The following is a 12495-nucleotide window of genomic DNA, read 5'->3' on the forward strand; positions in this document are numbered from 1 at the left end:
TTTTAGAGTACATACATTTAAGACTCTCTCATCTTGCAATAGTATTAAAACACTTGACTTTTCTACACTTTACACAAGTATTCCCCATTCCAAACTAAAAGACAAATTGAAAGAGTTGGTATTGCGTTGTTTCATAAAAAAAAATGGCGAACGTAGATACAAGTATCTTGTCTTGAGGAGGGATAAATCCTACTGTGTAAAGAATCACTCTGATTCAAACAAAAAATTCTCTGAAACTGACATTATCAAGATGCTTAACTTCTTGATTGACAATATATTTGTTACGTTTGGAGGACGTGTTTTTCAACAGACTGTCGGTATTCCAATGGGAACCTATTGTGCCCCTCTTCTTGCCGACTTGTTTCTTTATTATTACGAGGCTGACTTCATACAGGAACTTCTTAGGAAGAAAGATAAGAAGTTAGCAATATCCTTTAACTTTGCTTTCCGCTATATAGATGATGTTCTCTCATTAAATAATTCAAAATTTGGTGACTATGTTGAACGCATCTATCTCCTCGAACTTGAGATAAAGGATACAACAGATACAGTTAAGTCTGCCTCATATCTTGACTTACATCTAGAAATTGACAATGAGGGTCGGTTGAAAACAAAACTTTACGACAAAAGAGATGATTTCAGCTTCCCAATTGTGAACTTTCCATTTATATATCTCCCAATTGATACGATATTACCGGGCTTGTATTTCCTATCATGATTTCCTTGATAGAAGATTGCTGCTCACAAGGAAGCTATTAAACCAAGAGTTCCAAAAGGTGAAGTTGAGGTCATCCCTTCGTAAATTTTACGGACGCCATCACGAGTTGGTTGACCGTTATGGAATAACCGTTTCACAGATGATATCGGATATGTTCCTTATGTCGTAACTACAATACCCTCCCCTTTTCACGAATGTGACCTACCGAATTAGACTACTTACCGGATTTGTAATAACATAAGCAACACGACGGGTGCCACATGTGGAGCAGGATCTGCTTACCATTCCGAAGCACCTTAAATCACCCCCAGTTTTTGGTGGGGTTCGTGTTGCTTAGACATTAGTTTTCTATGTTGTGTCTTGTGTACTAATATTTGTCTGTTTGTCTTTTTATTTTTTAGCCATAGCGTTGTCAGTTTATTTTCGATCTATGAGTTTGACTGTCCCTCTGGTATCTTTCGCCCCTCTTTTATTAAGACACTTTTTCATTTCAATTCTTACATTATATGCTGATCAACACAAATGTTTGATGTACATGTAGTTAATAACCCGTTGACGATTTTTTTAATATCAGCTTATAATTTATTCCAATGAAAAATAAAAAAAAATTGTACCCCAGACGTTTTGTCTACACAAGACTCATCAGTGACGCTCGAATAAATATAAAAATATAAAAATTGAAACGGTTGTTTGCTAAACTTTTTACAAAGTGACAATTGATATTTTGAAATTGGTACATAGGGTTCCTGCTGATCAATGACAGGTTTTAATGTGACATCTACCCTATAGTTACATATAGTAGTAGTTATGATTTAAACATGTCCCAATGACGATTATCTAATTACTCTTCCCCAAGGTTTTTTTTCCTTTAGAGCTAATTTCCTTATGCTTGAGCAAACGTTAATACAAACAAAGCAAGCAAGCCAACCAAAGTCTTAATCTACAAGTATTAGAAAATTAGCTCTAAATAAAATATTCTTACCTGATTCAAGTAAAAGTTTTGCAACCTCAGCATGGCCCGTTTGGCATGCTAGGTACAAAGGAGATTCTAAATCTTTGCTGAGTTTATTTATATCGGCTCCATAATGCAGTAAGGTGCGCACGCCATCTGTTCTTCCGTTACAACTTGTATAATGCAAAGCCGTTCTCCTTAGAAAAGAATAGTATTTAAAACAAACGTTAAATGATAACTAAGATATTTATCTACGTACATATAAAGTTGTGTAATATTTGCCTATTTCAGTGCACGTGCTTTTGTAATTAGCTTCACCATTAATGCTCATAACCCAAATGGTGTTATCTAAAGTGGTTGAGAGCGACCTCAAACAGAAAGTCTAATCGTCTAAGATTCATCTTTGTCTTTTGTGAAATTTAACCAACCAACTACGCTTAACATAAAATGAGGATTAAAAAAAATATCGAAAAAAAAAATAAATAAATAAAGAAGGTTAGGAAATTGCAATCGCAAGCAGAACGATATATATAAAAAGAAAAAAAAATAACTAAACAAAACCAAAAAAATTATAGAGGTGAACATCAGGACTTTAAATATAGACAATATGCTAAGCTCAAATCAACTCTTAATAGAACTAGAGGCTCTAAAGAGCCTGTGTCGTTCACCTTGGTCTTTGTGCATATTCAACAAAGGACACTTTCCAACATTGCAGACGAGAACATAATTCATGACAAAAATCTCTCTTTTGTTGATCTTGTATTGATGGTCATTTAGTCTGTTTAGTGTCCCTTTTTCTTCTTTAATTTTTGCACAAAACACAAAAGAGAGTAAAAAAAATCCGAATTTAAGGGCAATCACTCCAACAAAAGGTGACAGTCTACTAACTATATCGGCAAAATTTAACTTGTTAGTAGAACTTGCCTTGTTTTGATCATTTTTGTGATTTAAGTGCCTATTTATCTATTATAATTTTTAACATATAAGGCAAAACGCAAAAAAAATTTGTAAAAATCTTTAATCTTTTAAAGGGCAATAATTTCATTAAGGAGTCGTTGAACGATTTCCTCCATAAAAATCTTAAATATAGATCTTGTCTTGCTGATTATTTTTGTTTATTCAAGTTTCTATCTATCTATAATAATTTTTTAAATATAAGGCAGAATGTAAAAAAATTGGTAAAAATCGTCATCAAAGGGCTATAAATCTAATGAAAAGTCAACTGACGATTTTAACAGTGCAGACTTCTTTTAAACTGAGTTTTACTGTGCGTATTGCTATGTGTTTCTTTATTCTACATTGGCTAGAGGTATAGGGGGAGGATTGAGATCATACAAAACATGTTTAACCCCGCCGCATTTTTGCGCCTATCCCAAGTCAGGAGCCTCTGGCCTTTGTTAGTCTTGTATGTTTTTTTAATTTTAGTTCCTTTATATGTTTTGGAGTTTAGTGTGACGTCCATTTTCACTGTACAAGTACACAATTTTATTTAGGGGCCAGCTCAGGACCAACTCCAGGTGCGAGATTTTCTCGCTGCGTTGAAGACCCATTGGTGGCCTTCGGCTGTTATCTGCTCTTTGGTCGGGTTGTTGTCTCTTTGACATATTCCCCATTTCCATTCTCAATTGTATTATTTGAAGAACTTGACATGCTGTTCATTTTTGCAATTTAAAGTTTCACTCTATCTATTATAGTTTTCAAGATTATAGGCAAACATGAACAAAAATGGTAAAATTTGTCATTTAAGGGAAATAACTCCTATAAGAAGTCGTCTGATAGTTTTGACGTATATGGACAATTAGAAGGGCTCATCATTCTGAACATTTTTGCCCCTGTCAGATTTTCTCTTTTTATAAATAATAGACAAAACTTGCATTTTACCCCTATGTTCTATTTTTAGCCATGTCAGCCATCTTGGTTGGCAGGCGGAGTCATCGGGCAAATTTTTAAAATAGATACCCCAATGATGATTGTGGTCAAGTTTGGTTCAATTTGGGCCAGTAGTTTCAGAGGAGAAGATTTTTGTAAAAGTTAACGACGACAGACAATGACGACGACGGACGCCAAGTGATAAGAAAAGCTCACTTGGACTTTTAGGCCAGGTGAGCTAAAAACTGTGAATAACTTTAACAAAGTAAAACGCAATTAAGCTAAATAATACCGTCGTTTCTGTTTTGATGGTTCATAATATAAAACCAACTCCAAAACGAAAGGAAACATAAGTACCATTTTAATATCAAAAGGTAAGAAGATGGTAAGAAGATGGTAAGACCGCGCGATTTCTTAAAAAGCGAATCAAAAACTTCAAAAGCACACATTATAAAAAATAATAATAAACAAATAATAAGATGTAGACCACCTGCATGTTCAGTTCTATTACATTAAAGGAATTAATTAAAGATGACTGATGCCACCTAGTTTTTGTATCCAAGATAATAGGTAGAAGTACATGAATATTCTGCTGCCCTGTTAATAAGAAAAAAAAAATGAAATATTGAGAAATGAGTGTTGGCTTTTGGGGAAGAAATAACGAGAAATTTGGAGGAAACTCTCTGTGATGATATTTCGAAAATTCCGGTACCATAGAGATCTCTTAAAAATCCATTTTTCTATAAAAAAGCTGCGGCACCATATGTGTTTTGCAGTAATGTTCACACCCAAAGGGGTTGAAAATTCAGAATTTGACGGTTTTTGTCAACGGATCGTTTATAGTGGAAATGCAGAACCCCAAAAGGCTACCATTGTCGCCTGTGTAAATAATGATTCATTTTAACCGTTAACACTTTGCAACATACCCTATAGCATCTTCAACGTTCGTACATTTGTATCTGGATTGTGATGGTAAATTGCAATAACCGATTTCATGTCGTCAAGTATGGCTGCCTGAAGTAAAATAGTTATATTCTGGGTTTCCCTGTAGAAATAATGAAGTTATGTTCTTCGGGTACTCTCGAGTGATAAAGTTATACTCATTTTCACATTTTTAACATGACCTGGTGTGAAATTAATTTTAATGCAAGTTCTGATATTGATTGATTGTTGATTGCTTAACTTCCAGTGGCAAATATTTTATGCATGTTTAGAACGATAATGATATTAAGAGCAAGTGTTTCTCCTCATCCGATTGGTTGTTTGAGAAAAGTTTTGTTGTGACAAAATAAAAATCTGCAAACTCATAAAGATTGGGAAAGAAACACGAGGATTTGCACTAATTGATTGTCCAAAGAAATAACTGGCAATCCTAGTCATTTAAAAGGTGACAAAAAACGCATTTGCTACGACCGGTGAAAACAAAGAGAAGGTTGAATGCTAAAAAATAAAAAACCTCATCCACATTTTCCTATGTTTTCACAAAGTCAAGAACATTACAAGTAGATGTAGCTTTTACATCTAAATGGTTATGTGTCCCTCGAAAGGTTTGGTATTTGATGTAAAATCTTTGATAGTCTTTGTTAAGTTATGTGTCATCTTTATTCTTTATAAGATTCGGGGCGATTTTGTTTAGGAAAATTTATGGTTTAAAGTCTTGTCTATTGTTGAAGTCCGTTTTTTGTGTTGATATGACAGTTAAACCTCTCACTTGTATGACATTATATAGAATTCCTTTATATTGACAACAATGTGTGAGCATACTATTAGACATAATAGGTAAAAATGTCAAAAATTGTGGTACAGCAGTCAACATTGTGTTTTAATCCAAATCACTATAAAAACAAATAACTATTTCAACAATTAAGAAAAAAAATGGCACAAAGACTCCCTAAAGACAAAGTACACAAGCAAAATTTAAAGACAATAATACAAAAAAGTCCATAGCATAATAACACAAGGGTGTGATGTATAACTACCGAGCCACGTCAAAAGTATATTACCAAAAAAGAACTTAACACAAAAATTTAAAAATATCCAAAGGCTAATAAAAAGAACACTATAGCACGTTATTAAGATGATTAACAATGTCAGTACCTAGAATTGTAACCGTGACTACTCGGCCATCCTCGCTAAACCTGCAATAACCTCGTAGCGAGGTAAATGGTTAGTTGCATCCAACTTTATGGAAATATGATGCAAAAAGATGTTTTGAACCAGAAATGCAGCAAAACGACAACTGAAACTAAAAATCTCCCAATATTGTTGCAAGAGAATTGGCGTTTCGAAAATGATACAATGATGAACTTACCTTGTTCCCTTTACTGATTTCTTCACGTAAGTATTTACACCAATTTCAATATTTGCTAGAAATATTTCAGATAAAGAGTGATGTTCCTTTAATAGGGCTACCCATAATGGCGTCTGGTTCGACTGGTTGACAATATTAACGAGGAAGCCGTAAAGAAGAAGGAAGGACAAAGCCTCTTGGTTTCCTAATTTGCAGGCAATGTGTAATGGAGAATCTAGAAAGAACAAATGATGTATTGCCTCGTTGTTTTATTTTATATGCTAGCTGTAGCTTTTGGTTGACGTAAATATGAAATATTTATATCGTTTATCATGTAAAAACAAAAAGCACATCGGACGCAGAAAATGTATTAGTGTTATTTTCACTTGCCACTCCTTTCTTTACCCCGGGTTTTGGATTTCCAGTCCATATTTTTACTAGGAGACGATTTCATATTCACATTTACTCAAAGTAAAACAGTATACTAGTATCTTATTATTGGCCTTACTACTTGATGAGAGAAACCCTGCCAGATTTGTGTTCACACAAAACCCAATTGTTAACTTTGTTTTTAATACGAACTCTCCGAGAATGTAGTTGAAATAAAAAAAAACGCTCGATTTTCTCCGTACATGTACTTAGTTCTCCCAACCATTCTATATGGACAACGTATAATGCTTATTTCAATGCTCATGGGACTATAGGGGCCGAGATACACAATCTAAGCAGGCATACTTAGGGTATATACGAATAGAAGTTATATATATGTATGAGAAAAAAATCTTTTAAAATATTTATTACTTTATTTGCATTTTTCTTGTTAACAGATTTAGATAAATAATGGATATTGAACAGACTTCTGTAAAATACTGACTTGAAGGGCGTATATTAAGTTATATTTTTTAGATAACATCACACGTGAAAATACAAAAATAAAGTTTTTGTTTTGGTTTTAATATTGACCCTATTTATATTGATTTCTTGGAAAACATAATTAAATCAACATATCCAGTCCAATATTTCTGATTAAATTCATTTGTAACTCCAGGTTTATGTGTATCTAAAGTTGTCAAAGATTGATTTAGTGCAATATAATATTGTCGTATTAACTATATTTGTGACGAAATATACATAAGGAAGGACAGTCTGTTTCTTCTATGTTATTTGCCCCTTGGCAGGATTGAATAATAACAAAACAAAGGTTGAGAATATTATCATTAATTATATTTACTTCTCAGCAATGCCATGTTTATATGAATTAGATACATTTCATATAGACGCTGTAATGATAATTAATCAATTCTTAAACTTGCTATGGCTCTTTAATTGGATATGTCTTTACTTTCGATTGCAAGTGTGTTTAACCGGAGCTAGCTTCCTGTTTCTTTTTATTATAAAAATTGGATCGGTTTTATTTTGTTGGTATCAGAAACTATTTTTCATTTTTCAGCGGCCGTCAGATTCTCATCTAATTCAAAGTGTTTGTTAAAAGGACAGCGAATCTAGCTATTTAAGACCTAAAATTGTAGAACATCAAATCATCACAAAAGCAGCTAAAAATTACTGTCAGACAACACCTAGAAGATTGACAAAAGACTAAAGGATAACATATTCATAAACTTAACCATATAAACAGGGTGTAGATTAGCTCTTGTTGTTTTGATTCTGAGTATTTTACTCTTGTTGGTACAAAAATTCAACAAAAGTCAAGCAATTTTAAATATTTAAATATGAACAAATGGTCATATCAAACACAATTTGATTCTTCATATAAAATAGCAAGAAAACTAAGAATCACAAAATAATGAATATGACGCAAAACTATATGTTCTATTTTATTTCATGCCTAAGGAAAATGTTTTACTTCTTATTTGTAAAAAATGAAAAGTATTTAAGTACTTATATACAATATAAGAGAGGGACAAAAGATACATTATAAATATAAAATATATTAGGTAACATTGTGAAATGTAGGTAAGGAAGAATTAAATGTGTTGATCCATCAAATATCACGAAATATCCAAAGATTCACCTTATAAAAGTCAAATGTCCAGTTGAACAAAACAAAACTTGCATGGAGGCAATAATTCCTCGATTTAGAAATTATAATTGGTCGGATCTCTGAAGAAACCAGATTGAAAAATCGAGAGAAGTGCATCTCGAAAGTCTCTATATACCAAAATATTACCAAATGCAATTTAACTATTCAGTTGGGAAATATAAGTGATTAAGTGTCAGTCTTTGTTAGAATCATGACATTTAGAAGATTTTAAAAACATCTCAACGTAAATCTCATTCTATCTTTAAAAGGATTGTTCGTACGTGTCTGGCAATTTCGAAAAATCTCCTGATGAATGTTGGATTGGAAGTATTTTACGGAGATGACTCTCCTTTATTGTTTATTTCTAGTGCATTTCAACCAAATATATATTGAAATACCAGAACAGGCAAAGAAAACCATTGTTATACTTGTGCACATTATTAATTTTGAACTTTGATAAATGTAAACTGTGTTTGTCATGTTTTCAACATTGTCTGATTCCAAGGCAGACTGGCACAGAAATTACCAAAATACAAGATAATTAAGGATTTTTATACTAGGTACCTTTCCTATATTCAAATTAGTAATTATAAATGTCCGATACAGAAACCCATCAAAAAACCCTACCCTCGTGTGTTGCAACCTCTTCAGTCAAATAAGAAAAGAATGATATATGCGAATTTTGAATATCTGACCGAACAGATTATGGCGAACATATTTGACAAAAGTAATAACTGACAAATGTTATCTACATGTTGTAGAATGATTCTATTCGGTTTCACTTTGCATCCGAATAGCATAAACAATCACATTTTTATCACCCTCCTAAACTTGAGAAAGTACTGCGCCAATTGCATGACCACTGTCTATCATATATCGACCTTCATTTAAATATCGGGTAATTTAGAATGGGTGCAGAAATGAGCTTTTCTCTCAATATTTCAAATTTATTCTGATATACTCTATCCCATTTGAATTTCAAACCCATTTAGTCAATTTTGTCAGCGGGGATGCTACTTTCGAAAAATCGAGAAGAACACCTCTTATATTATTTAGCTTAGTCTTTGAACTAACGGGTTTCATTGACATTTTTAGGGTAATGCTAATCACGAACTGTTTCATATTTCGCTGAGACACAAGCGTTCCTTTTATCGCTTACTAAATGTCCTTATTTTAACACCCGATGCTGCATAAAAAAGCATTACTTGTATTTGTGTTCAATACCTTTCTAAATCGATCGATTATTATGCATCAATTTTCTAAAGCCGTTTCAAAAGATGGTCCATTAATGACAAAATCATCACGGTAACACTTATACATATTTCTTACTAGATAATTCTTTATAAACATCCTTCAATCGTTCCAAACAACTAAGCAAATAGCACAATCAGAAGGGCATGATTTGACATATACTATTACACTCCTGTACTTTATAACATGAAACGTTAGTTTAATGTCTAACCTTTTCATCTAGGTCTTGCCAATATCCCAAAGCAAAATCAATTGTGCTAAACCACTTGTCATCCCCTAGGTTTCAAGGGTAGAAATAATTCTTAGCAAAGGGTAGGAATCCCTTAAAGTATGTAGTTTTAAAATCAACAAAGAAACGCAAGAAACGCCATGTTAAGTCTATTTTTAAAGAGAATTGTATACTACTGAGTTCAATTACATCATAACGTAATATTTATTTCTAACTGTTGCTCAAATATTTTATCTTTGGTTGAGTGGTACCCTTCTAGGAGGTATCTTAGCAAGTTTTGTACTCCCAGTATCAATGATATTTTGTGGTGAATCGGTAAGTCAAATTTCCCATCTAGACAACAATAAATATTTTGATATTTAATCTCAAGTTTTCTGAGATTAAGTGTTTTACTTTCAGCCATTTTAGGAGTGACTTTATCATACAAATATGGTAAATGGTCTGGGAGCATAGAACAATTGCTGTATTCATCAATTCTGACTGATTCAGGAAATGCCTGAATAGTATGAATATTTCATACAACTTTATTTCTTTTTAACGTACCATCTGGATCTCTACATGTTATTGCAGAAATTGTAACATTTCGCTAAGTTTTGTTTTATAAAGCAATGCAAATAAAAAAAATTTCTTCTTTTTGATTTTGCATTCAGTTCAACAAGCATGTTATTTTCCATTATGTTTTTAGGGAACTTACTATAAAAAAAATAGACTCAGTATCGGCTGAATAAACAAGTTTTTTTCGAGAGCTTAATTTACGCACGATTTAACTTTTGAAATTTTTATTTCATGTGGTAAATTTTTTGAACCTGCTGTTAGATAACTATTTAGTGCTGTCTAAAAACTGATGTATTTGGGTCTCGTGTTAAAATAATAAGATGGCGAACATTCCGATTATGTTACATCTTTTAACATTTATTTTCATCTATTTGAACATTTTTCCAAAGTTTCGTCGACCATAAACGGCAATAGCTGTTTTAGTGCGGAACGTTTTGATGTTAAGGTTCTCCAAATTATTGGAAATAGCATTTGGGTTTTGCAAAGTATCGATGAAGGTTTGTGAATGGTACTCATATTAAACGTTTTTGTAGTTTGTGAGAAAAATGAATTAGACATAGATGAAAGTGAAACACCGGGAATTCATACACTCTACCGGATGAAATGATGTATGGCGATGCTTGTAGTGGTCAGAGGAAATTTACATCTTCACTTTAACATGCGTTCGATTCTATATATCTTAAGATACGAAAGACTTTAAAAAAAATTAAATTAGTATTAACAATGCACCTGTACTATCAATGTATAATATACCATAATAGTCGCGCTCCTTCAATTTTTTTAAAGAATTTGAATCAAGTTTTCACACCTATCGATCAAAAGAGATAAAAACCACCGAAAACAATGATTTTTTGTCAATTTAGGTTTGGTAATCGTCTTATATTTCTGGTTCACGCGTAATTATGTGACAACCAACCAAATGTGTAAAAAAAGCGATAACATTCAATTATATTGCAGATTACAACATGAATCCTGTAGCTGCTCAAGTTACTTGGCTAGATAGAATTCCTTTTGTGGGTCACTTGAAATCACTAATATATTATTGTGAAGGGAAGAAAGAATTGGCTGCCGAATCATTCAAATGCGCAACTCACAATACAGTTGTAGCATTATTTGGAGTTGTTGGAGGAATACTCGCAGGTAAAGTAGGTCCAGTAGGATCCGTTTGCGGTGGTATAGTTGGAGGGTTATCTGCTGATGTTTTTATTAGTATTTTGAGTTCAAGTCGATATGGATATCTTGACAGCTTTTGGGATCGGAATAAGGAAAGAATAGATTGGAATAGACTGCTACAATTTGCAAGTGTCGATGGGGCTGTTGGACTTACTACCTTTGCAAATCACCAGTTGACGATGTATTTGCTAAACAGTACCACTGATATAGATCAAGCAGTAAGAGGTAATAATGTAGTTTGATAAAACATGTTAAATTTTATTAAGTATTCGGATATTTTAGAAACATTCTTTTTGCATTTTTCTTTTTAGAAATGATATGAATTCTTTCATCTGATCAAAAATATGAGTTGAGCAATACGAATAATAACAAAACAAAAAAATATTTACGAGATACCTCTGTACTTGTCACATGAATTAGATTATCGTTCATCGGACTATGAGCTAGACTCCTTATACACAGTTTACTTTTCACGTTTTCAGTATTGTTTTTAAGCCATTTTCAAAAAAGCAGAATTATGCAAAGCAAAATTGTCTTCTCTTCTCTTCTGTAATAATCAACTTCAAAGTCTGCTTTATCTTTTTAAGTGGAAAACATAAGGGACATAACATTACATTACTTAGGTATCGGACATATCTCGAAATCATATGAAACATTTGTATCACTATCCTGTCAACACTGAGTTTGTGAGTTCGAATCCCTTGTGTGACAGGTGCGCTCGAATTCAATCTTAATTGACTAGGATTGTCAGTTTTAAACCGAAGGTCTACTAATCTCTCCGGGCACTCCAGTTTCCTCTCGGCAATTAAAAAACTCACCGCCATGAAATAGCACAATAGTACTGCAATAGCATAAAACAACAATATATCAATTAATCAGTATGATACATTTGTAATGATATTCCACTCCTCAATAAAGGTTTCTTTCTGATAAACGGGGTATAATCCATACCTCACGATTTCAACTGCATTATAAATCGCTTGTTTGTTGTTTTCTTATGTAAGAATTCAAGCTTTTACTGATAAATTTTAGCTCACATTTTTTTATCGTTAACATATGATAAATTTTATCTTAAAAGTTATACATAGTTTGTAAATAATTATCTAGTATTCCTTTTGGTATTTTGTACCCATGCGATGCCAAGCAGTCTAAAGATTTTAATTTAGTAAGCATTTATCTACAAAGTTGTTACGTTTATAATGTTAAAATAACGTTTATAAAACGTGATTAACGATGGAAAATACCAACAGCATCGTATACGAGTATTCTTCAAATTTAATCACAAACGTATAAGTGTAGCTAAATATAATGCTCATATTTTATTTTCTATTAATTAAACAAATGTTTTAAAATATTTTATACACCTTGTCAGTCATAGTAGAATTGAGTATTTAGTTTTTGATAACCGTATGAATGC

This window comes from Mytilus californianus, unplaced genomic scaffold, assembly GCF_021869535.1.
Source record: "Mytilus californianus isolate M0D057914Y unplaced genomic scaffold, xbMytCali1.0.p SCAF_9, whole genome shotgun sequence".
NCBI classification, from domain to species: domain Eukaryota; kingdom Metazoa; phylum Mollusca; class Bivalvia; order Mytilida; family Mytilidae; genus Mytilus; species Mytilus californianus.